The sequence below is a fragment of the Ornithorhynchus anatinus genome, chromosome 1, assembly GCF_004115215.2.
Source record: "Ornithorhynchus anatinus isolate Pmale09 chromosome 1, mOrnAna1.pri.v4, whole genome shotgun sequence".
Lineage (NCBI taxonomy): Eukaryota > Metazoa > Chordata > Mammalia > Monotremata > Ornithorhynchidae > Ornithorhynchus > Ornithorhynchus anatinus.
In genome coordinates, this window is record NC_041728.1 from 101,266,629 (window position 1) to 101,293,049 (window position 26,421).

At 50.9% G+C, this 26,421-nt stretch overlaps 1 protein-coding gene across 1 annotated transcript in view; it reads right to left on the reverse strand.

The window, feature by feature from the left end:
• RNF13 (ring finger protein 13) overlaps positions 1 to 17,852 on the reverse strand; it is a 247,592-nt gene extending 229,740 nt beyond the window's left edge. The window contains exon 1 of the mRNA XM_029065872.2: positions 17,741 to 17,852. The gene's annotated coding sequence lies outside the window, so the exon portion shown is untranslated. The remainder of the gene's footprint in view (positions 1 to 17,740) is intronic.
• Positions 17,853 to 26,421: the final 8,569 nt, after the last annotated feature.

The following is a 26,421-nucleotide window of genomic DNA, read 5'->3' on the forward strand; positions in this document are numbered from 1 at the left end:
ATTTATTTATTTATTTACTATGGCATTTGTTAAGTGCTTAACTATGTGCCAGGCACTGTACTAAGCGCTGGGGTGGAGACAAGCAGATCGGGTTGGACACAGTCCCTGTAGATACAAGGTAATCAGATTGTCCCACGTGGGGCTCACATTTTTTAATCCCCATTTTTCCAGATGAGGTAACTGAGGCACAGAGAAGTTAAGTGACTTGCCCAAGGTCACACAGCAGACAAGTGGCGGAGCCGGGATTAGAGCCCATGACCTCTGACTCCCATGCTTATCTGCAATGTGACCCTGGGCAAGTCATTCTCTTCTCTGGGCCTCAGTTACCTCATCTGGAAAATGTAGATTGAGACTGTGAGCCCCACGTGGGACAGGGACTGGGTCCAACCCGATTTGCTTGTATCCACCCCAGCACTTACAACGGTGCCTGGCACTAGTAAATGTTTAACAATACCCTAATTATTATTATCATTGTGAGCACGGAATGTGTCTGCTTATTGTTGTGTTGCTATAATAATTATGGTATTCGTTAAACACGTACTATGTGGCGGGCACTGTACTAAGCGCTGGGGTAAATACAAGCAAATCAGATTGGACACAATCCCTGCCCCACATGGGGCTCAGTCTCAATCCCCATTTTACAGATGAGGTAACTGAGGCACAGAGAAGTGAAGTGACTTGCCCAAGTCACAGAGCAGACAAGTGGCAGAGCTCTCCCAAGGGCTTAGTACAGTGCTGCGCACACGGTAAGTGCCCAATAATTAAGATTGAATGAATGAACCACTCCATAAATATCAATGACGTTGAATAAGGGAGCAGTGAAGCCCTGTGGAAAGAACAGACCCAGGAGCCGGGGAACCCGGGCTCTAATCACAGTTCTGACACTCACCTGTTGTGTGACCTAAGGCAAGTCACTCCACTTCTCTGTGCCTCAGTTTCCTCAAATGCAAAATGGGGATTGAATCTCTATTCTCCCTAATTAGGCTGTATTCAGCCTCCTTAATTTGTATCTACTTCAGCGCTTAGAATAGCATTTGTCCCGTAGTAACCCCTTAACAAATACCATAAAAATTAAATACATAAATACTATTACTTTTACTACCACTACCTTTTTCATGGAATTTATAAGAAATTTTTTTTTCCACTACTTACTGGAGTGACCACTATATAAGATGGAAAGAAAGCACATGTTTTGTGGTGGCCTTCACTGCATTTAGAGAAGCAGCGTGGCTCAGTGGAAAGAGCCCGGGCTTGGGAGTCAGAGGTCATGGGTTCGAATCCCGACTCTGCCCCTTGTCAGCTGTGTTGGGATTAGAACCCCCGACCTCCTGACTCCCAGGTCCCTGCTGTATCCACTACGCCGTGGTGCTTCGCTAGATAACCCTAGACTCTAAGCGCATTATGGGCACATCTGTTAATTATTTTAGAGAAGCAGCGTGGCTCAGTGGAAAGAGCCCGGGCTTGGAAGTCAGAGGTCATGGATCCGAATCCCGGCTCCGCCACTTGTCAGCTGTGTGACTGTGGGCAAGTCACTTCACTTCTCTGGGCCTCAGTTCCCTCATCTGTAAAAGGGGGATGAAGACTGTGAGCCTCACGTGGGACAACCTCATTCCCCTGTATCTACCTCAGTGCTTAGAACAGTGCTCTGCACGTAGTAAGCGCTTAACAAATACCAACATTATTATTTTATAAAATCCTCCTATGTCAAGCTTGGTCTAATGAATAGAGCACGAGACCGGGAATCAGAAGGACCTGGGTTCTAATCCCGGCTCTGCCACTCATCTGCTGTGAGACTTTGGGGAAGCCACGTCACTTCTCTGTGCCTCGGTTACCTCACCCGTAAAATGGGAACTGAGACCGACACCCCCGCGGGATATCGATCACTGCGTCCAACTGATTAGCTTGTATCTACCCCAGCACTTATCACAAGGCCTGGCACATAGTAAGTACTTTACAAATATCATAACAAAAAAACTTTTTAGCCCAATTCGTGTTAACTAATCAATGGTATTTAATGAACGCTTAACGTGTGCAGAACATTCTACTAAGCGCTTTTAATGCAACATTTGAAGAGAACTTCCTACTCCCGAAAGCCTTCTGTAGTCATTTATCCTACTTATGTCCCTTGGCAATCCCGTGGAATAGATTAATAGTGTTATCCTTATTACATAAATGAGGAGGAAACTGAAGGAGCGCTAAAACCGACTGATTTAGGCGCTCTGAATTCCACACCTTTTGGTTTGCCAAGTGAGGGCCACGGTTTCTCGGAGACAAAGAAAGTATCAATTATCTGATAGCCTTTGGCGTGAGATCGACTCCGAAACGCAGGATTAAGGACCAAGCGCATAAAAGATTTAATAGCATCGGATTCCATCTTAACAGGATCAGGTGGTTACACAGAAGCAGACGGGGATCCTGGGACCGTTCTGTCCTTTGCTCCTGACCTGCAGGTTGAGTCGAATGTACGTGCGAATGTATGTGGCAAAAACAGGAATTTCCTGATGATAAAATGCTGACTTCATTCCTCCAAGATGGAATTTTTTCCAAGGTTGTTCAGCGCTTACTACGTCCCAGGCACTGTACTAACAGCAGGGTAGATACAAGGTAATCAGGTTGGACGCAATCCCGGTGCCATATGGGGATCACAGTTTTAATCCCCATTCTACAGATGGGGTAGCGGACCCAGATTACAAGAAGTGATTTACCCAAAGTCGCATAGCAGACAAGTGGGATTAGAACCCACGTCCATCTGACTTCCAGACCCGTGCTCTATCCATTAGCCACACGCTTCCCTCTGACATCTCTCGAGTCCGGACCCCGATCCAGTCCACTGTCGTTCATTAGGAAAAAACGCAAGCTCAACTTGCCGAGGATAGTTTTGCCATCCCTTCTGAATTCCCTCATAATAACAATAATAATAATAATGTTGGTATTTGTTAAGCGCTATGTGCCGAGCACTGTTCTAAGCACTGGGGTAGATACAGGGTAATCAGGTTGTCCCACGTGAGGCTCACAGTTAATCCCCATTTTACAGATGAGGTAACTGAGGCACAGAGAAGTTAAGTGACTTGCCCACAGTCACATGTCACCTAAACAATTATATCTTGCCATGACTACATAATATTTTATCTGAAATTCTAGTCTTTCGCTGAAAAGGGGAACACCCACCTTTTCTTTTTATACTTTCGGGGACTTCAGTCTCAGATCACCGACGTACACGAGAACAGAACCAGGGCCTTCCTACCGTCAGAGCGGTAGTTCGGAGCCTGGATTCTGTCTCTGACAGTGGACGTTGCTAACAAATGTCCGTTTGGAGAGAGAGCACCACGCTCGTCCTATTCCAATGAAAAAGGTCATTTTCTCACCACAACAAAAAAGACTAGTGACTGAAAATAAAAGTGTGGCCCCATTTCTTCGGGCTCAAACTCTAGAAAGAAAAATACGCATCTCTCTGTTCTTCATCTGTGTAAAACATAGGTGGAGTGTGATATCAATCAGTTGTATTTATTGAGCACTTACTATGTGCAGGGAGCCGTACTAAACACTTGGGAGAGTACGATACAAAATAATAATAATGTTGGTACTTGTTAAGCGCTTACTATGTGCAGAGCACTGTTCTAAGTGCTGGGGGAGATACAGGGTCATCAGGTTGTCCCTCGTGAGGCTCACAGTCTTCATCCCCATTTTACAGATGAGGTAACTGAGGCACAGAGAAGTGAAGGGACTTGCCCACAGTCACACAACTGACAAGTGACGGAGCTGGGATTCGAACCCATGACCTCTGACTCCCAAGCCCGGGCTCTTTCCACTGAGCCACGCTGCTTCTCGAAGAGAATTAGGAGACGTGCCCATAACGCACTTAGAGTCTAGGGTTATTTAGCGAAGCACCACGGCGTAGTGGATACAGCAAGGACCTGGGAGTCAGGAGGTCGTGGGTTCTAATCCCAGCTCTACCACTTGTCTGCCGTGTGGCCCTGGGCAAGCCACTTCACTTCTCTGGGCCTCGGTTATCTCGTCTGTAAAAGCGGGGATTAGACTGTGAGTCCCACGTGGGACAGGGACTGTGTCCAACCTGATTAGGTTGTAGCTACCTCAGCGTTTAGAACAGTGCTTGACACATAGTATGCGCTTAACAAATATCATCGTTATTATTACACAGTCTACAAAGTGAACTCTCCACTTTTCTTGCCTTGTAATTACTGGTACCTTCTGAAGGACAGAGTACCCCTTAGATCTTCATCTCCCCATGAACCCACGAATCCCTGCCGTTGCAATTATTCTTGAGCTCCAGGGCAACAGAATTTCTGTCCATTTCTAACTCCTTTAAAAGATGCTAGAAGCTGTAGCCTGGGATTACCCAGCAACTCCCCGATTTTAGGGAAGAGATTGTCCTGAGACTTGTCTTCAACGAACATTTCCACCCACATCGGATTCCATTCCCTTTTGTTTGACTGTCTAAATAAACTTTTTATAATCACGCGTACATTTACCGTGTTAATTTTTTTCCTAAAAAAACACGGTCCCTCGGTGTCTTTCTTCTCCCTACTTCGACTGTGAGCCCCACGCAGGACAGGACTTGATTCGAGCCTGATGATCTTATTTCTACCCTAGCGCTTAGAATAGTGCTCGACACAAAAGAAGCACTTAAATATAAATATACTAATAATAGTAAAGTTCAAGACCTATTTCTGTTTTATGGACTCCTAGTATATTAAAATGAACCCCCAAATGGTTATTCACCTTCTATTAGAGAAGCAGCGTGGCTCAGTGGAGAGCACGGGCTTGGGAGTCAAAGGTCATGGGTTCGAATCCCGCCTCTGCCACTTGTCAGCTGTGTGACTGTGGGCAAGTCACTTCACTTCTCTGTGCCCCAGGTACCACATCTGTAAAATGGGATTAACTGTGAGCCTCATGTAGGACAACCTGATGACCCTGTATCTACCCCAGTGCTTAGAACAGTGCTCTGCGCATAGTAAGCGCTTAACAAATACCAACATTATTATTATTATTATTCCTCAAAAAAAATTTCTTGTTTAGCCAATAAATAGGCACATTTCTTTTAAAGCTGGCTTTTCATTCATTCATCCGATCATATTTACTGAGCTCTTCCTGCAAAGCACTGTACTAAGCGCTCGGGAGAATACGATACAACAACAAACAGACACATTCCCTGCCCAAGAGAATGATGGCGTCTAAACCCTTTATAATTAAGAGACTTTCCCCCAAGGTTACACAACCCCGTCATCCATGAAAAAAAGAGAGGTTGTCTGTTCTATTTTTGAAGCAGACATAAATCAAGAAGTAGTTTTCTAATCTTTTCTCCCAGATTACGGCTCTTGTCACCCCACCCCGAACTGCTGTTTTCTAAACTCTCTCCCCTATGGCCTTTCCTGAACTCAGGTTAATTGGATGAGCTGTCCGTGTTCAATTCAGAAAGACAGTTATCAATCAATATTATTTATTAAGCGTTTACTATACGCTGAGCACTCTACTAAAAAATCTCTCCGTCATTTCAGGTTCCCAGAGTTCAGCGACCTAAAGGTCTTCCTTCAAGGTTCCTGCGCTCATGTGACCTCAAATTCTAAATCTGTTTTCTCTGGTAAGGCAATATTTACTCAGATATTTGGCTTTCGGTGGAGCAACGCGGTTCGGGAGGCTATAAAAATTCATTCAAAAACAGTCCAGAGTAAAAAGTAGCAAAGGGAGTACAAAGTACTCATCGCTGACTGAATAAGGCCTAGACAACAAAGTAACCTCTTCCAGGTTAGTTTTCCCACAACAGAAATTACCAGGTGGTTACGAAAACCACTCAATGCCCACGAGAGTTGGCGCTTACGCATTTATACCCATATTCAGCACTTCTGTTTAATCAACTCGGCTTGTTCATTCAGTTGTACTTCCTGAGCACACACTGTGTGCAAAGCACTGTACCGAGCACTTGCAGGCGTACACTGTAACACTAAACAGCTGTGGGCAGGGAACACATCTACCAACTCTGTTGTAATAATAATAATAATGGTGGCATGTGTTAAGCGCTTACTATGTGCAAAGCACTGTTCTAAGTGCTGGGGAGATACAAGGCGATCAGGTCGTCTCAGAGTCTTCCTCCTCATTTTACAGATGAGGTAACTGAGGCACAGAGAAGTGAAGCGACTTGCCCAAAGTGACAACTCGCAAGCGGCGGAGCCGGGAACTCTGCACACAGTTAGCGCTCAATCGATGCCGTCGACTGACTGGGCCTGGGCAGAAATGGAGAACTGGCTGATGTTCTTGCACTAGGATGGGATGGCCGTAAGAAGACTCCAGTGGCAGCAGGGATTTATTGTTTTCTCTCCCGCCTCTGCTTTTTGTGACCATGCCCTCCTAGAGGGTGGCTTCGCAGAAGCCTGGCGAAAAGAAGTTCCGCAGCAGTAGGCGCGAGTCAGGAAACAAAATGATCTTCCACGGCCCCTGCCTTGGTCGCTGAAGCTCGAAAGCTGGAATCGGAGCTCACTCCGACACAGAAGTAATATTCATTCAATAGTATTCATTCAATAGTATTTACTGAGCGCTTACTATGTGCAGAGCACTGGACTAAGCGCTTGGATTGTACAAACCGGTAACAGATAGAGACAGTCCCTGCCCTTTGATGTGCTTACAGTGGACAGACAAGAACAACAGCAATAAATAGAATCAGTGGTGGGACTAGTAATAACAATAATAATTATGGCATTTAAGTGTTTACTAAGCGCTGGGGGAGATGCAAGGTCATCGCATTGTCCCACGCGGGGCTCACCGTCTTAATCCCCATGTTACAGACGAAGGAACCGAGGCACAGAGAAGTGAAGCGGTTTACCTCAGGTCACGCAGCAGACAAGCGGCGGATCCGGGATTAGAACCCCCGTCCTCGGGCTCCCAAGCCCGGGCTCTTGCCACTGCGGCACGCTGCTTCTCATGGTATTATTAGTATTAATAATATTAGTGGTATTAGTAAGGGCAGGGGTGCTAGCAGTAGTAGTGGAGGGGTAGCGGTCGTCACGGTACTTGTCATGCTGTATGCTAAGCACTGTCCTAAGCGCTGGGGTAGACGCAAGATGGTCAAGCTGGACACAGTCCCTGTCCCACATGGGGCTGAGAAGTCTTCATCCCCGCCTTCCAGATGAGGTTCCTGAGGCCCAGGGAAGTGAAGTGACTTGCCCAAGGTCACCCAGCAGACGAGTGGCGGAGCCGGGATTAGAACCCACGGCCCCTGACTCCCAAGCCCGGGCTCTTTCCACTGAGCCACGCTGCTTCTCCGAAGTTCCTAGAAGTACTACCCAGAGAAGTACCTAACCCTAAATAAAGGAAAACAATTCTACTGTTAATTCACTTCTTACCAGAACGATCATTCTGGCCCTCTCTTTCAAAATAATAATAATTATGGCATTTGTTAAGCGCTTACTATGTGCCAAGCACTGTTCTAAGCGCTGGGGTAGTTATAAGGTAACAAAAATAATAATAATGTTGGTATTTGTTAAGCGCTTACTATGTGCCGAGCACTATTCTAAGCGCTGGGGTAGATACAGGGTAATCAGGTCCCATGCGGGGCTCACAGTCTTAATCCCCATTTTTTCCAGATGAGGCAACTGAGGCACAGAGAAGTTAAGTGACTTGCCCAAAGTCAACAAGTACTCCCACGTGGGGCTCACAGTCTTAATCCCCATTTTACAGACGAGGTAGCCGAGGCACAGAGAAGATAAGTGAGTTGCCCAAGGTCACACAGAAGATAAGTGGCAGAGTCGAACCCACATCCTCTGACTCCCAAGCCCACGCTCTTTCCACTAAGCCACGCTGCTTCTCCTGCTTCAAAGGCTCTGATCGAGCTGCCAAAACCCTGCCCGACCTCTGCTCTTTCTGCGATGAGAGCGTACCACCGATTCTACGTTCCCCCGCTTAACGATACTACAATAATAATGTTGGTATTTGTTAAGCGCCTACTACGTGCAGAGCACTGTTCTAAGCGCTGGGGTAGACACAGGGGAAATCAACTTGTCCCACGTGGGGCTCACAGTCTTCATCCCCATTTTACAGATGAGGTCACTGAGGCCCAGAGAAGTGAAGTGACTCGCCCACAGTCACACAGCTGACAAGTGGCAGAGCCGGGATTCGAACCCATGACCTCTGACTCCCAAGCCCAGGCTCTTTCCACTGAGCCACGCTACTTCTCTACTATGTCAACGGACTGAAACTACTCTCGTGCTTGGTTTGGTAAGATTACGTTCTAAGCACCTGAGGGAAGGAACGTACACTTTATTTTTTTAACGATCCCAACTGTAGAGTCGCCTCACAAAGTATAAGCACAATAAATACCGGTGGCGCTGCTATTTCGAACTCCTTTTCCTTCACAGAAACGTGACTGTCTAGAATTAGAATGAGAAGCAGCGTGGCTCAGTGGAAAGAGCCCGGGCTTGGGGGTCAGAGGTCACGGGTTCTAACCCCGGCTCCGCCGCTTGTCAGCTGTGTGACCTCGGGCAAGTCACTTCACTTCTCTGGGCCTCGCTGACCGCATCTGTAAAATGGGGATGAAGACCGGGAGCCCTAAGTGGGACGACCTGATCACCTTGTATCTCCCCCAGCGCTTAGACTAGTGCTCGGCACATTGTAAGCGCTTAACAAATACCAACATTATTATTCTTAGAATTAATCCTACTAGGGAAGCAGCGTGGCTCAGTGGAAAGAGCCTGGGCCTCGGAGTCAGAGGTCATGGGTTCGACTCCCGGCTCTGCCACTCGTCAGCTGTGTGACTCTGGGCGAGTCACTTCACTTCTCTGTGCCTCAGTTCCCTCGTCTGGAAAATGGGGATTAACCGTGAGCCTCACGTGGGACGACCTGATGACCCTGTATCTCCCCCAGCGCTTAGAACAGTGCTCTGCACATAGCGAGCGCTTAACAAATACCAATATTTGAAGCAGCGTGGCTCAGTGGCAAGAGCCCGGGCCTCGGAGTCAGAGGTCATGGGTTCGACTCCCGGCTCTGCCACTCGTCAGCTGTGTGACTGTGGGCGAGTCACTTCACTTCTCTGTGCCTCAGTTCCCTCGTCTGGAAAATGGGGATTAACCGTGAGCCTCACGTGGGACGACCTGATGACCCTGTATCTCCCCCAGCGCTCAGAACAGTGCTGGGCCCATAGTGAGCGCTTAACAAATACCAACTTTATTAATCCTTGAAAAGGGGCATGGCGTGACTTGGCTTTCGGTCCTGTCTCCCTATCTTTCGTTCCCCTCTGTTCATCCACCGTGCCAGTCCAATCGCACTCAAACTGAGCAGCGAAAGTCTCCCGAGCAGTGGCTTAAACGAGGTATCTCCGGCCCTGGCCGAGCACCAAGACTAACTGGATAGTTCCGTCCTCTTCACACCCCTCTCGGGGCGGCACCCGGAGAGTTTCCAGTCCTCTACCGGTCTCGGCTACGGGAGGGAGAGTCAAGCGGAGGCCCGTCCTTTCCACTCCCCGCTCGGGCAGCGGCTAGCGAGCGGCGGGCAACCTGCTACCGGTCAAAACTCACCCGTGCCGGGCGGCCGCGGCCCGGGAGAGAGCCGAGGGCGGAGACTCGGGCTTCCTGTACGGAAGGAGGCGACGGTAAACCGCTTCCTTATTCTTACCCAGAAAACTCTCCGGATCCACCACGGTCGCAGGAGGAGGTGGGGCGTGCCGGGAGAGATTGCGTCTAACGCGTCGCCCCGGGTCGGAGATGACTCGACGGCATCACGCAAGAGGAGACGTTCCCTTGACAAGCACCACTAGCTGGGGAGGAGGAGGAGAGGGGACTGAAGGAAGAAAACACGGAAGGAGGTGGCGGGAACCTCATACCTTCCCGTCCACCGCCTTTCTGGAGTGACCGAATAAGTGGATTTGCCCTCTAGGCCCCTGGAAAGGACACCCTCACCCGGTCACCCGCACTGAGATCATAATAATCATAATAATGTTGGTACCTGTTAAGCGCTTACTACGTGCCGAGCACTGTTTTAAGCGCTGGGGTAGACACAGGGGAATCAAGGTACTTGTCAGCTGGGTGACTTTGGGCAAGTCACTTAACTTCCCTGTGCCTCAGTTACCTCATCCGTAAAATGGGGATTAAGACCGTGAGCCCCACGTGGGACAACCTGATTCCCCTGTGTCTACCCCAGCGCTTAGAACAGTGCTCGGCGCATAGTAAGCGCTTAACAAATACCAACATTATTATTATTATTGTCCCACTTGGGGCTCATAGTCTTAATCCCCATTTTACAGATGAGGTAACTGAGGGACCGAGAAGTTAAGTGACTTGCCCAAAGTCACACAGCTGACAAGTGGCCGAGCCGGGATTCGAACCCACGACCTCTGACTCCAAAGCCCGGGCTCTTTCCACTGAGCCACGTCATCCAACTAGGCATCCCACAAAAAGCCGAAAAGTTACGTTGGCGGGGGCAGGCGGATCTGGAGAAACAGACTACAGTCTACGCACAATAAACACAAGGGTTCAAGCAGATAAAAGATACATTATTATTATGGTATTTTGTGAAGCGCTTGCTATGTACCAGGCACTGTACTAAGCGCTGGGGCGATATAAGCAAATCGGGTTGGACGCAATCCCCGTCCCATGCGGGGCTCCCAGTCTCTAGTGTCGCTCAGTGGAAAGAGCCTGGGCTTGGGAGTCATTTTCATTTAATAGTATTTATCGAGCGCTTACTATGTGCAGAGCACTGTACTGAGCGCTTGGAATGGACAATTCGGCAACAGACAGAGACAGTCCCTGCCCACTGATGGGCTTACAGTCTAATCGGGGGAGACAGACAGACAAAAACAATAGCAATAAATAGAATCAAGAGAGTGGGAGGTCACGGGTTCGAATCCCGGCTCCACCAACCGTCAGCTGTGTGACTCTGGGCAAGTCCCATAACTTCTCGGTGCCTCAGTTCCCTCATCTGTAAAATGGGGATGAAGACTGTGAGCCTCACACGGGACAACCTGATTACCCTGTATCTACCCCAGCGCTTAGAACAGTGCTCGGCACATAGTAAGCGCTTAACTACCAACATTATTATTATTATTATTCATTCATTCGATCGCATCTATTGAGCACTTACTGTGTGCAGGGGATTGTACTGAGCGCTTGGAAAGTACAGTTCAGCAACAGAGAGTGACAATCCCTGCCCTACAGCGGGGGAACAGTCTAGATGTAGTCATCTCACAGATGAGGTAACTGAAGCACAGAGAAGTTAAGTGACTCGCCCAAGGTCAAACAGCAGAGGAGTGGCAGAGCTGGGATCAGGGCTAAGCCCACATTACAAATGCCCCCGGTGGCACTCTCTTCTGGGGCCTCTCTGGTGGGAAGCTCCGAATCGCCATCCCCCCCTTCTTCGTTTTGTTTTAATGGCCTAGAGGACAGAGCAGGGGCCTGGGAATCAGAAGGTCATGGGTTCTAATCCCGACTCTGCCACTTGTCTGCCGCGTGACCCTGCACAAGTCACTTCACTCCTCCGTGCCTCAGCTTCCTCATCTGTAAAATGGGGATTAAGACCGTGAGCCCCATGTGGGACAGGGACTGTGCCCAACCCGATTTGTTTCTATCCATCCCGGCGCTTAGCACGGTGCCTGGCACACAGTAAGGGCTTAATACCATAATCATCATCACTAAGTGGTAGATACGAGATAATCAGGTCGGACAAGGTCCGTGTCCCGCGTGGGGCTCACGGTCTTTAATCCCCATTTTCCAGATGAGGGAACTGAGGCGCAGCGAAGCGAAGTGACTCGTCCGAGGCGGCACGGCAGAACCCAGGTCCTTGTGACTCATTCATTCATTCATTCAATAGTATCTATTGAGCGCTTACTATGTGCAGAGCACCGTACTAAGCGCTTGGAATGGACAAGTCGGCAACAGAGACGATCCCCGCCCATTGACGGGCGTACAGTCTAATCGGGGGAGATGGACAAAAATAAGACAACTTAATCACGATAAAACTGATTAAAACTAATTAAAACCGATAAAACCGACTCCCAGCCAGGTCCACGTTAGGCCATGTAGAAGCAGCGTGGCTCGGTGGAAAGAGCCCGGGCTTGGGAGTCAGCGGTCACGGGTTCGAATCCCAGCTCTGCCCCTGGTCAGCTGGGTGACTGTGGGCCAGTCACTTCACTTCTCTGCGCCTCAGTTCCCTCATCTGGAAAACGGGGATTAACTGTGAGCCTCACGTGGGACGACCCGATGACCCCGTATCTCCCCCAGCGCTTAGAACAGTGCTCTGCACACAGTGAGCGCTTAACAAATACCAACATTATTACGTAGCTTTTCCTAGTGGACGGAGCTCTCTTCTGAGCCAAGATGAGACTGCTTCGCCATTCAACCCTCCCTACTTCTGCTTACTGCCCAAACCAGCTCGCAGGTGGGAAACCGGTTCAATCCATCAGTCCTGCCCTTCGTGTGCTGCTACCAGCAACTCCGACGCTGCCAAAGACCTAAGATACCCTCAGAGAGGAAGGACCTGAGTTCTAATCCCGGCTCTGCCGCTTGTCTGCCGTGTGACCCTGGACAAGCCACTTCGCTTCTCTGGGCCTCAGTTACCTCATCTGTAAAAAACGGGGATTGGGACCGTGAGCCCCACGTGGGACAACTCGATTACCTTGTATCTACCCCGGCGCTTGGAACAGCGCTTGGCACATGGTAAGCGCTTAACAAATACCATCGTTATTATTATGATTATTCTCCGGGCTCAGCTCCCTCATCCGGAAAATGGGGATGAAGACCTGGAGCTCCGTGTGGGACATGGACTGCATCCAACCTGATTAGCTCGTAATAATAATAATAATAATGTTGGTATTTGTTAAGCGCTTACTATGTGCCGAGCACTGTTCCTCGTATCTACCCCAGTGCTTAGTAGAGCACCAGGCAGGTAGTAAGCGCTTATCGAATACCATAAGAGAAAAAAGTACAGCTGTACAAGAAGAACAGCATTGGATCTCTTCCCCAACTCTTGGCCTAAATAATAATAATAATAATAATGTCGGTATTTCTTAAGCGCTTACTATGTGCACAGCACTGTTCCGAGCGCTGGGGGAGATACGGGGTCATCAGGTGGTCCCACAAGAGGCTCACGGTTTTCATCCCCATTTTCCCGATGGGGGAAGTGAGGCACAGAGCAGTGAAGTGACTTGGCCACAGTCACACAGCTGACGAGTGGCAGAGCCGGGATTCGAACCCATGACCTCCGACTCCCAGGCCCGGGCTCTTTCCACTGAGCCTACTCCGCCTTCAGGGGGAGGCAAATGGGGGAGAATTGCACTCCCAGGAGACTTTTCAACTCCATGAGGCTTAGTCAGAGCCTCCAAGCAATCCGCAACTTTACGGAGACTTATTTGGGCCACTGAAAGGAGAAAGCGGTGGGCAGGGCAGGGCAAGACAGGGCAAGCCAAGCCAGACCAAACATGGCCAACGAACGGCGGACGAAGCCGGGACGGAACTGGGGCAAGGCATATGCCGAGGGACGGTTGGCCTCTAATCATTCAGACGCCGCTGAACTCGTTTGCCCCCAGATGTCTACCTGCTGCAACTGAACGAAGCAGAGAAGCGGCACGGCCTAGGGAACAGAGCACGGGCCGGGGGGGGGTCCGAACGGACCTGGGTTCTAATCCTGACTCCGCCATCTATCCGCTGGGTGACCGTGGGCCAGTCGCTTCACTTCTCGGGGCCTCGGTCACCTCATCTGTAAAAGGGGAATGAAGACTGGGACCCCCCCCCACGTGGGATACGGACCGTGTCCAACCTGATTAGCGCGTCTTCACCCCGGATCTCAGTACAGTGCCCGGCACGGAGTAAGCGCTTAACAAATACCACAGAAAAAAGTTATTTTAGTGAAGTTACGGTACGTGCCGCTTTTGGGGTTAAGAAGCCATCGCCCACAATCCTCGATCCTCTTGCCCACGCCCTAAGAAAGTATTCAATCAATGGTATTTAGTGAATACTTAGTATGTGCGGGGAACTGTACTAAGCGCTTGGGAGAGTCCAATAAAACCGATTAGGCAGACACGCTCCTTCCCCATAAGGAGCTTCCAGTCACTCTTGGGTAAGCCATGAAGACGCACGTCCCACACCCTCACACACCTGTTTCCACCCCAAAAGCTCCCTACCACACTGAAAGTACTGCCCGTGTCTACCAACTGTGTTCCACTGGACTCTCCCAAGCGCTCAGTACAGTGCTCTGCACACAGAGTAAGCCCTCAATAAATACCGCTGATGGCATTTATTCTCATTCCAGCTGCTTGCCAATGCCTCCATCATTCCTCAACGGCCCTTCCGAGGCGGGTTTCGGAAGCAGTGACCCGGGCGGCTTGTCAGGGTACCGAAACCGAGGAGCAAAACTACTTTTCCAATGAACAAATCCACCTAGATTGTTTGTATCTGATTTAGATTTGACCCTAGATTTGAGTGGCCATTACAGGAACTGTGCCCCTAACTGTCGATCGGGGCTGGGTGGGTGGGTGTGCCTACCCAGCTGTACCTCCATTTCAATACCTATCAATCCGTGGTATTTATTTACGTGAAGAGCACTGTACTAAGCGCTTGGGAGGGCACAATACAACAGTCAGCAGGCACGATCCCCGACCACAATGAGCTTCTGGTCTAGAGGGGGAGATTGACATACCCGCCCCACTCTAGGGTTATAAAAGCCCACCATTCTTACACACCAACTGAAATGAATCACCACCCCGATCTGACTATAAAGGCGGTGTTCAGGTCAGGGCAGTGACCTGATCCCAGGACAGTCTCAATAATTTTCCATTCCTAAAACGAGATACTCCAACATAATACCATTATAATCTACTTTAACACCATTATTATGTCACAGAAAGGTGAGGGCATCGGGCGGATCGTTTTAAATTCGGCTCCGGCCCTCGTGACCAGAGACAGGCTACGTTTCACCACGACATTCCTCGAAACGCTCCCCCCGACACCGCTTCTAGAGGATGGAGAGGGAGGAGGAGGAGGAGGAGGAACAACTCAAAAATTCCTTTTGGACAGAAGTTCCCTGCATTAGACCTGATCAACTACTCTGCCTCGGGTACCAAGCGACGCTGACCCGCACGACCTCCGTCTCTCGTAGGGATCTCGGCCGGAGTGACGGCTCGGGGCCCCGGAGGGGAGACCGAGGGCAACTACGGGGTGGTGGTAGGAGGACTTTGTAGAATCTGTGTATATATCTATGATTCTATTGATCTGTTCTGATGGTATTGATGCCTGACTGCTTGTTTTGTTTTGCTGTCTCTCCCTTTGAGACTGTGCGCCTGTTGGGCAGGGATTCTCTCTATCTGTTGTCGAATTCCAAGCGCTTAGTATAGTGCTCTGCACACAGTGAGCGCTCAATAAATACGACCGAATGAACGGGGGGAGCTGGAAAGCGTCCGGGTGTTGGGGGACGACACCAGGAGTGGAAGAGTCGGGACACAGGGATGGCCTGGGGCGAGGAGTGGCGGGGAGCTGGATAGACTAGGGTCAGAGTGCCGGGGGGCTGGGTACCGGCTACAGAAGAGTTGGGGCTTTAGGGGTCTGGGGCTCTCGGGCAGTGGTGCCCAAGGGCTGGAGGCAGAGAGGCCGGGGCTCTAGGACGTTGGTGCACACGATGGCTGAGGCTCGAGGGCGTAGGGGACACTAGGGCTGAGGCTCCGGGGTGTGAGATGCCCAGGGGCTGGGGTTCCAGGGTGCCAGGTGCGCAGGAGCTGGGGCTCTAGGATACTAGTTGCCCAAGAGCTGGGGCTCCAGGATGCCAGCTGCCCAGGAGCTCGGGCTCCAGGGTGCCAGCTGTAAAGGAGCTGGGACTCTAGGTTACTTACATAGGATCTGGGGTTCCAGGGTGCCAGCTAAACCCAGGGGCTGGAGCTCCAGGGTGCCAGCTGCCCAGGGGCTGGGGCTCCAGGGTGCTAACTGCATAGGATCTAGGGCTCCAGGGTGGCATCTGACAATGAGCTGGGGCTCTAGGGTGCTAGTTGCATAGGATCTGGGGCTCAAGGGTGCCCAGGGGCTGAGGCTCCAGGATGCCAGCTGCCCAGGAGCTGAGGTTCCAGGATGCCAGCCGCCCAGGAGCTGCGGGTCCAGGGAGCTGGGGGTCCAGGGTGCTAGTTGCATAGGAGCTAGGAGCTGGGGCTCCAGGGTGCCAGCTGTCCTAGGAGCTGGGACTCTGGGGTGTTAGCTGCATAGGATCTGAGGCTCCAGAATGCCAGTTGCCCAGGAGCTGGGGATTCAGAGTGCCAGCTGCCCAGGAGCTGGGGGTCCAGGGTGCTAACTGCATAGGAGCTGAGGCTCCAGGATGGCAGCAGCCCAGGAGCTGGGGGTCCGGGGTGTTAGCTGCATAGGATCTGGGGCTTCAGGGTGCCCAGGAGCTGAGGCTGCAGGATGCCAGTTGCCCAGGAGCTTGGGGTCCGGGGTGCTAGTTGCATAGGAGCCGGGGCTCCAGGGTCCCAGCTGTCCAAGGAGCTGGGGATCTGAGGTGCCAGCTGCATAGGAGCCGGGGCTTCAGGGTGCCAGCTGTCCAAGAAGCTGGGGATCTGGGGTGCCAGCTGTATAAGAGCTGGGGATCTGAGGTGCTAGTTGCATAGGATCTGGGGCTCCAGGGTGTCCAGGAACTGAGGCTCCAGGATGGCAGCTGCCCAGGACCTGGGGATCTGGGGTGCTAGCTGCAAAGGATCTGGGGCTCCAGGGTGCCCAGGAGCTGAGGCTCTAGAATGCCAGCTGCCCAGGGGCAGGGGGCCCAGCATGCCCAGGAGCTGAGGCTGCAGGATGCGGCTGCCCAAGAGCTGGGGATCTGGGGTGCTAGTCGCATAGGAGCCGGGGCTCCAGGGTGCCAGCTGTCCAAGGAGCTGGGGATCTGGGGTGCTAGTTGCATAGGATCTGGGGCTCCAGGGTGCCCAGGAGCTGAGGCTCCAGAATGCCAGCTGCCCAGGAGCTGGGGGTCCATCATGCCCAGGAGCTGAGGCTGCAGAATGCAGCTGCCCAGGAGCTGGGGGTCCAAGATGCCCAGGAGCTGAGGCTGCAGGACGCAGCTGCCCAGGAGCTGGGGGTCCAGGATGCCCAGGAGCTGAGGCTGCAGGATGCATCTGCTCAGGAGCTGGGGGTCCAGGATGCCCAGGAGCTGAGGGTCCAGGATGCCCAGGAGCTGAGGCTGCAGGATGCAGCTGCCCATCAGCTGGGGGTCCAGGATGCCCGGGAGCTGAGGGTCCAGGATGCCCAGGAGCTGAGGCTGCAGGATGCAGCTGCCCATCAGCTGGGGGTCCAGGATGCCCGGGAGCTGAGGGTCCAGGATGCCCAGAAGCTGAGGGTCCAGGATGCCCGGGAGCTGAGGGTCCAGGATGCCCGGGAGCTGAGGGTCCAGGATGCCCGGGAGCTGAGGCTGCAGAATGCAGCTGCCCATCAGCTGGGGGTCCAGGATGCCCAGGAGCTGAGGCTGCAGGATGCCCAGGAGCTGAGGCTGCAGGATGCAGCTGCCCAGGAGCTCGGGGTCCAGGATGCCCAGGAGCTGGGGTTGCAGGACGCCCAGGAGCTGAGGCTGCAGGATGCCCAGGAGCTGAGGCTGCAGGATGCAGCTGCCCAGGAGCTGGGGGTCCAGGATGCCCAGGAGCTAGGGTTGCAGGACGCCCAGGAGCTGGGGCTGCAGGATGCAGCTGCCCAGTGGCATACGGTTGGTGGGGTCAGGGAAGGAGAGAAAGCAGCAAAGCCCCAGCCTCCCACCCCCTCGGGCCGCCCTTTAGGGCGGCTCTTACCTGGCAGCAGCGAACGACAAGGGCCAGAGCGCGGCGGGCCGACAGGGAGCGGAGCAGAGCGGCAGGGGGAAGCGCCTAGGCCGACGCCATGACGGGGCTGGGGGCCCGGCCCCGCGGGGGGCGGGGAGAGCCGGGCGCGCATGCGCGGGGAGAGGCCGGGAGGGAGGGGGCCGGCAGGAGGGAGGAGGAGGAGGCCGGACCGGAAGACCCGCCCTCCCCGGACTCCCATTGGCGGAGACCGCGGCGCCCGCGCCGGCCATTGGCGGAGCGGGCCGCCGCTCAGGGGGCGGGGCGCCGAGGGAGCCCGTTATGGCCGCCGCGGCCCTGCTCTAAGAATAATGTTGCTATTTATTGAGCGCTTACTAGGTGCAGAGCACTGTTCTAAGCGCGGGGGTAGACACAGGGTCATCGGGTTGTCCCATGTGAGGCTCACAGTTAATCCCCATTTTACAGATGAGGTCACTGAGGCCCAGAGAAGTGAAGTGACTCGCCCCCAGTCCCCCAGCGGACAAGGGGCAGAGTGGGGTTCGAACCCATGACCTCTGACTCCCAAGCCCGGCCTCTTTCCACTGAGCCACGCTGCTTCTCTAATAATAATAATAATAATAATATCCATTAAGCATTTACTTAATGCTTAATGGTCCTCCCCTCCTTCCCCTCTCCCCACGGCCTGGCGCAGTGCTCTGCACAGAGTGGGCGCCCAATATGTAATCCTAATAATGCGGGGGATCTAGCAGCGTGGCTCAGTGGAAAGAGCCCGGGCTGGGGAGGCAGAGGTCATGGGTTCGAATCCCGGCTCTGCCACTTGTCAGCTGGGTGACCTTGGGCCAGTCACTGCACTTCTCTGGGCCTCAGTGACCTCATCTGGAAAAGGGGGATGGAGACTGGGAGCCTCACGTGGGACCACCTGATCGCCTTGTATCTACCCCAGGGCTTAGCACAGTGCTTGGCTGCCACTTGTCAGCTGTGTGACTGGGGGCAAGTCACTGCACTCCTCTGTGCCTCAGTTACCTCATCTGTAAAATGGGGATTAACAGTGAGCCTCATGTGCGGCAACCTGATTACCCTGTATCTACCCCAGCGCTTACAACAGTGTTCGGCACATAGTAAGCGCTTAACAAATACCAACATTATTATTATTATTATTAAAATGGGGATGAGGACTGTGAGCCCCCAGGGGACAACCTGATCACCCTGTATCTCCCCCAGCGCTTAGAACAGTGCTCCGCACATAGTAAGCGCTCCATGGGGAAGAGCCTGGGCTTCGGAGTCAGAGGGCATGGGTCCGAATCCCAGCTCTGCCACTTGTCAGCTGTGTGACTGCGGGCAAGTCACTTCACTTCTCTGGGCCTCAGTTCCCTCATCTGGAAAATGGGGATTAACTGGGAGCCTCACGTGGGACGACCTGATGACCCTGTATCAACCCAGCGCTTAGAACAGTGCTCTGCACAGAGTAAGCGCTTAACAAATACCAACATTATTATAAATACTATTAAATGAATGACACAGTCCCTATCCCACATCAGGCTCATGGTCTCATTCCCCTGTTGTGAGCAGGGAAGGTGCTTATTTATTCTTACATTATACTCTCCCAAGCACTTCGTTTTTAGAGCAAATTAAACCAAAGTTTTCTTCGGAAGGCCTGGAGTAGCATATTTTGCCACACTCTCCCAACCGCTTAGTACAGTGCTCTGCACACAGGAGGCACTCAATAAACACCACCGACTGATTGATTGACCTCAGTGTGAGACAGGGACTGTACCCAGTCTGATTCTCCTCTATCAAGCCCAGAACTCGGCACATAAGGGGTTTAATAAATACAACCATTATGACTACCGTTGTCCTCTCCAGCTCTCGAATCCATTCATTCAATCGTAAGCAGCGTGGCTCAGTGGAAAGAGCCCGGGCTTGGGAGTCAGAGGTCATGGGTTCGAATCCCGCCTCCACCACTTGTCAGCTGTGTGACTGTGGGCGAGTCACTTCACTTCTCTGGGCCTCAGTTCCCTCATCTGTAAAAGGGGGATGAAGACTGGGAGCCTCACGTGGGACAACCTGATTACCTTGTATCCCCCCCAGCGCTTAGGACAGGGCTCTGCACATAGTAAGCGCTTAACAAATACCAACATTATTATTTATTGAGCGCTTACTGTGTGCAGAGCGCTGTACTAAGCACTTGGAAAGTTCCATTAGGCAACAAAAAGAGGCAATCCCTACCCAACAACTGGCTCTCGGTCTAGAAGGGGGAGACAGACAACAAAACAAAGCAAGTAGATAGGCATCAATAGCATCGATATAAATAGATAGAATCGTAGATATAGACATCATTAATAAAATAGAGTAATAAATGATATATACAAATATGCACAAGGGCTGTGGGGAGGGAAAGGGGGAAGAGCAAAAGGAGGGAGTAGGGGTGACGGGGAGGGGAGGAGGAGCGGAGGAAAAGGGGAGCTCAGTCTGGGAAGGCCTTCCGGAGGAGGTGAGCTCTCAGTAGGGCTTCGGAGGTCGGGGACGGAGGGAAATCCAGTGCCAGCGTGAAGGAGGGAGAAGCATCGTAAGGGTGCTAGGTTTCGCTGACTGACCTTGTTTTAAACTTGCTAACCCTCAAGCCTGTCCTGAGTGCATAGCTGGGCCTGCGAGCGATGTCTGGGGCTGGGATGGCTGCCCTACTAAGTGCTTTGCACAGTGTGGTCATTTAAAATTCGTTTGCATTCGCGGACTGCTGTGGACAAAGTATCGTGCTAAGGAGAGATACGGCAGTTGCCCGTTCCTCACCGCATCAAGCGGAAACTCCTGACCTTTGGCATCGAAGCACTCAGTCATCTCTCTCCCACTACTAATCCTCGCTCCTCTCTCCCCTGGCCCCAGTCCACTGCGCCAATCAATCTGTCAGTCGTATTTATTGATCTCTTATCGTGTGCAGGGCACTGTGCTGAGCGCTTGGGAAGGTACAATAGAACGGTTGGTAGACACGTTCCCTGTCCTCCTCTCAAGCCAACCTACTGACTGGTCCTCATTCTTATTTCTCTCTCGCCACGGAGTGGAACTCCCTCTACCCAGGCTTGGGAGTCAGAGATCATGGGTTCCAATCCCGGGTCCGCCACTTGTCAGCTGTGTGACTTTGGGCAAGTCACTTCACTTCTCCAGGCCTCAATTACCTCATCTGTAAAATGGGGATTAAGACTGTGAACCCCATGTGGGACAACCTGATTACCTTGTACCGCCCCCCTCCCAGGGCTTAGAACAGTGCTTCGCACATAGTAAGCGCTTAACAAATGCCATTTTTTTCAGAAGCAGCGTGGCTTAGTGGAAAGAGCACGAGTTTAGGAGTCAGAGGTCGTGGGTTCTAATCCCAACCCCGCCACTTGCCTGCTGGGTGACCTTGGGCAAGTGACTTCACTTCTCTGGGCTTCAGTTACCTCATCTGTAAAAATGGGGATTAAGAAATGTGAGCCCCACGGGGGACAATCTGACTACCCTGTGTCTACCCCAGTGCTTAGAACAGTGCTCTGCACATAGTAAGCGCTTAACAAATACCGTAATTAAATGCCATCATTATTTTTCAGCCCTTAGAACAGCGCTTGGCACACAGTAAGCACGTAACGAGTACCACCATCATCATCATCATCATCATCATCAGGCAGAACATTGCTCTCCCCTTGCTCATTTAACCAAGGGCTTTAAGGCACTCAATCAGCGCTCTCCCTCCGACCCTACCTCGCTGATCTCCGATTGCAACCCAGTCTGCACACTCTCCTCCTACCTAACGCCATCGACTTCTTCCTCATGTCCTCCGTCAGGCCTGGAATTCCCTCCCTCGGTCCCGGAATTCCCTCCCTCAGACCTGGAATTCCCTCCCCCTTCCTATCCAACAGTCCACCACTCTCCCCACCTGAAAACCCGCCTAAAATCACATCTTCTCTAAGAGGCCTTTCCCGATTACACCCTCATTTCCCCTAACCGTCCACCACTCTGTGTCGATTATGTATTTGGTCGTGTACCCCTTAATATTCGATTCATTCATTCTTTCAAATTTATTGAGCACCTACCGCGTGCGGAGTACTGTACTAAGCGCTTGGGAGAATACAACAATAAACAGACACATTTCCTGCTCACAGTGAACTTACAATCCAGAGGAATATGGTGTTTCTTAAGTGCTTGCTATGTGCCTGGTACGATACTAAGCGTTGCGGTAGGTGCAAGGTTGGACACAGTCCATGTCCCCTTTGGGGCTCACAATCTTAATCCCCATTTTACATATGAGGGAACTGAGGCACAGAGAAGTGAAGTGACTTGTCCAAGGTCACACAGTAGACAACTGGCAGATTCAGGATTAGAACCCGGGTCCTTCTGACTCCCAGGCCGTGCTCTATCCACTGGGTCACACGGCTTCTGCTTTGATACTTTCCCAGCTCCATGGCACTTACGAATCCTTTTATTCTGCCTTATTTTAATGTCCGTCTCCCCCCCGTAGACTGAAAGTTCCTCGTGGAGAGGAATGGTATCTACCAACTCTATTATATTGGACTTTCCTAGGGGCGCGGTACAGTGCTCTGTACACAGTAAACACTCAAAAAATACCATCGACTGATTGACTGACCCCCATCTTCAAAGCCCCTCTGAAATCACACCTCCTCCAGGAAGGCCTTTCTTGATTAATCACTCATGTCCTCACCCCCCATCCCTTCAGCACTAGCTCGTCTCCCCAAACCCTCGTATACTCCCCGCTGTCCCCAGTAACACCTGTGTACATATCTGGAAACTCTGTTGCTTTCCCCCCTCTATTGTAAGCTCCTTTGAGGGCTATAAACTCCACCGTACTCTCCCAAGTGCTCAGTTCAGGGGTCTGCACAGAGTAAGCATTCATCAAAGAGTATTGATCGATGGCTACAAGATAAAAATTCATATTCAGGCCCAGGGAGTGACGGTCTAAAACGGAGGAGGAGGGGACCGCTGATTGACGAGGACAGGATTGCCATGATGATGCAGCAAAAGCAGTACATTAACGATAACGAGAAGCAGCGAGGTATAGTGGATAGAGCGCAAACCTGGAAGTCCCGGCTGCCATTTATCTCAGCTCAGCCATTTGTCTGCTGTGTGACCTTGGGCAAGTCATTTCACTTCTCCGTGCCTCTGTTACTTCAACTATAAAATGGGCACTAAGACTGAGCCCCGTGGGAGTGGGTCCAACCTGATTAGCTTGTATCTACCCCAGCGCTTAGTACAGAAAGCATTTAAAAAATATCATCAAAAACAAAACAGCTGCAGTGCATTCCTGTTAAAATGACAATTTTTAGGTTTCTCCTTATCTAGCAGGGCCATCGCCTTAGTCCAACATTCCTTCGACTAGATTGTAAGCTCCTTGAGGGCAGAGATCGTGTCTACCAACTCTATTATACAAACTCTCTCAAGCATTCGGTACAGTCAGTCAATTCCCTGATTAGACTGTGAGCCCGTCAGTGGGCAGGGATTGTCTCTATCTGTTGCCGAATTGTACATTCCGAGCGCTTAGTACAGTGCTCTGCACATAGTAAGTGCGCAATAAATACGACTGAATGAATCAATCGCATTTTTGAGTGCTTACTGTGAGAAGAGTAAGAGCTTCAGAGAGTTCAGTAAAACAATAAACCGACACATTCCCTGCCCACAGTGAGTTGGAGTCAGAGGTCATGGGCTCTAATCCGGCTCCGCCGCTTGTCAGCTGTGTGACCTTGGGCCAGTCACTTATCTTCTCTGTGCCTCAGTGACCTCATCTGTAAAATGGGGATGAAGACGGTGAGCCTCCTGTGAGACAATCTGATTACCTCGTATCTACCCCAGCACTTAGAACAGTGCTTGGCACATAGCAAGCACTTAATAAATACCAACATTATTATTATTATTACAGCCTGGAGGGGAGACAGACATCAGTACAAATAAATAAATTACAGATATACATGTATACAGATAGAGAGAGAGAGAGAGAGAGAGAGAGAGAGAGAGACAGGGACAGAGATGCCATGGGGCTGGGAGGGGGATGAATGAAGGGGGCAAGTCAGGGAGATGCAGAAAGGAGTGGGAGAAGAGGAAAGGGGGGCTCAGTCAGGGAAGGCCTCTTGGAGGAGATGGGCCTTCAATTAGAATTTGAAGGAGGAGAGAGGCATTGTCAGTAGAAGGAGGGAGACTGTTCCAGGCAAGAGGCAGGATGTGGGTGAGAGTAGGGACTCAGCAAATACTGCTCATTGATGGAAAAGCTCTAGGCGAGCAGGGTAAAGCGGTGACTCTCCTCGGACAGACCCCAGAGTTCAGGCGGTAGAGCCATGTGGCGGTCCAGATTTAGTCACGCCTAATCATAAAGAGGTTAGGAAGTGGCTCTTGCAGCTAATGATGTGGTCAGTTTTTCATAATCCAAGAGGCCTTCCCAGACTAAGCCTCCCTTTCCTCAGATCCCCCTCCCTTCCGGGTCACCCCGACTCGCTCCCTTTGCTCCTCCCCGGCCCTGCCCCTCAGCACATATGTATATATGTCTATATAATTCTGTTTATACTGGTGCCCGCTTACTTGTTTTGATATTCATTCAATTGTATTTATTGAGCACTTACTGTGTGCAGAGCACTGTACTAAATGCTTGGAAAGTACAATTCGACAACAGATAGAGAAATCCCTGCCCAAAAACAGGCTCACAGTCTAGAAGCGGGAGACAGACAACAAAACAAAACAAGTCGACAGGCATCAAGGGCATCAAATTAGATAGGATCTATACACATCATTAAAAAAATAAATAGGATAATAGATATGCCCAAATATACACAAGTGCTGTGGGGCAGGGAAGGGGGTAGAGCAGAGGGAAGGAGTAGGGGGTCTGTCTTTCCACCTCTAGACCGTTGTGGTCAGGGATTGTTTCTCTTGTTTGCTGTATTGTACTCTTCCAAGGGCTTAGTACAGTCCTCTTGGTAAAGCGCCCCATAAATGTGATTGAATGAATGAATAATTGTTTTGATCTTGAGAAGAATTACTCCATTCCAATAGCCTGTGGAACCACTGTGAGTCAGGGAATTAGAGATGTGTATTATTTTTTCCTCCCATCTCCGTCATTTCACTTCATTAGGCTTCTGTGGGTAATTGGGTTTCATTAGTCAGAGTCCTTTTTCACTACAAAATCTTGTCCCAGCTCCATCGCCCACGAGATTCTTGAGAGGAGAGCTCACCGAAGACCAGAGGGCCTTCTTAGGGTCCCTTCTTTCATTAGGAAACAAAGTGCCATGAGAAACCTTGAATTTCATTAATCTCTCAGATAGGGTAAATCAACGAGAACATGAGAAATGTCATTACTGGCTCAGTCCTTGGTGCTTCCAGCCCAGGATTCCGACCTCACCAGTGGCTCACGGATCGATCGATCAATCAAGCTTATTGACTGCTTATTGTGGGCAGAGCACTGTACTAAGACTTGGGAGATGTCCATTCAATAGTATTCATTCAATAGCATTTATTGAGTGCTTACTATGTGCAGAGCACTGTACTAAGCGCTTGGAATGTACAATTCGGTAACAGACTGTGACAATCCCTGCCCAGTGACGGGCTCACAGTCTAATCAGGGGAGAGAGACAGACAAAAACAATAGCAATAAATAGAATCAAGGGGATGTACATCTCATTAACAAAATAAATAGGGTAATAAAAAATACGTATAAATGAGCGGACAAGCACAGTGCTGAGGGGAGGAGAAGGGAGAAGGGGGAGCAGAGGGAAAGGGGGGGGAGGGGGCTTAGCTGAGGGGAGGGGAAGAAGGGGGCAGAGACGCAGCAGAGGGAGCAGAGGGAAAAGGGGAAGCTCAGTCTGGGAAGGTCTCTTGGAGGAGGTGACCTCTAAGTAGGGCTTTGAAGAGGGGAAGAGTCTGGAGGAAACATGTGATGTGATGTTAATCTCTCCCTTTTCTCCCTTCACATCTGTAACTTGCTCTCTAGTAACCCATTATCCAAATATCTCTTGTCTAGGAATTATCCAAACCCCTTTTGAGTCTACAGATATACACATTTAGGCAGACCATCCCGCTCCCCACCTTCAAAGCCTTACTAAAAGTACATCTTTCATTCATTCATTCAAGAGTATTTATTTAGCACTTACTATGTGCAGAGCACTGTACTAAGCGCTTGGAATGTACAATCAGGCAACAGATAGAGACAATCCCTGCTCAATAAAAGGCTCACAGTCTAAACGGGGGCGACAGACAGCAAGGCAAAACAGAACGAAACAAAATCTTCCAAGAGGCCTCGACTGAGCCTTCATTTCCCCTTCTCCCATTCCTTTCTGCCTCTCCCTTACACTTGGATCTGTTGCCTTTATTCACCCCTCCCTCAGCCCCATGGCACCTATGTACCTGTCCACAACTTATTTATATTAATATCTGTCTCCCCCTCTAGTCTGTAAACTCATTGCAGACGGGGAACTTGTCCCCCAAATCTGTTTTACCGTACGCTCCCAAGTGCTTAGTACAGGGCTCTGCACACAGTAAACGCTCAACAAATAAGATTGATTTGACTGATTGACTGACTTCCTCTGATAATGCATTCCATATGTCTACTATCCCCCCATCACCCTCCAACATATCGTGGGATTTAGAGAATGACAGTCTGTGTTCACCTTGTCTGCCAATCTCATAATTTTATAAATTTCTACAGTGTCCTTTTTCAGCCTTCATCTATC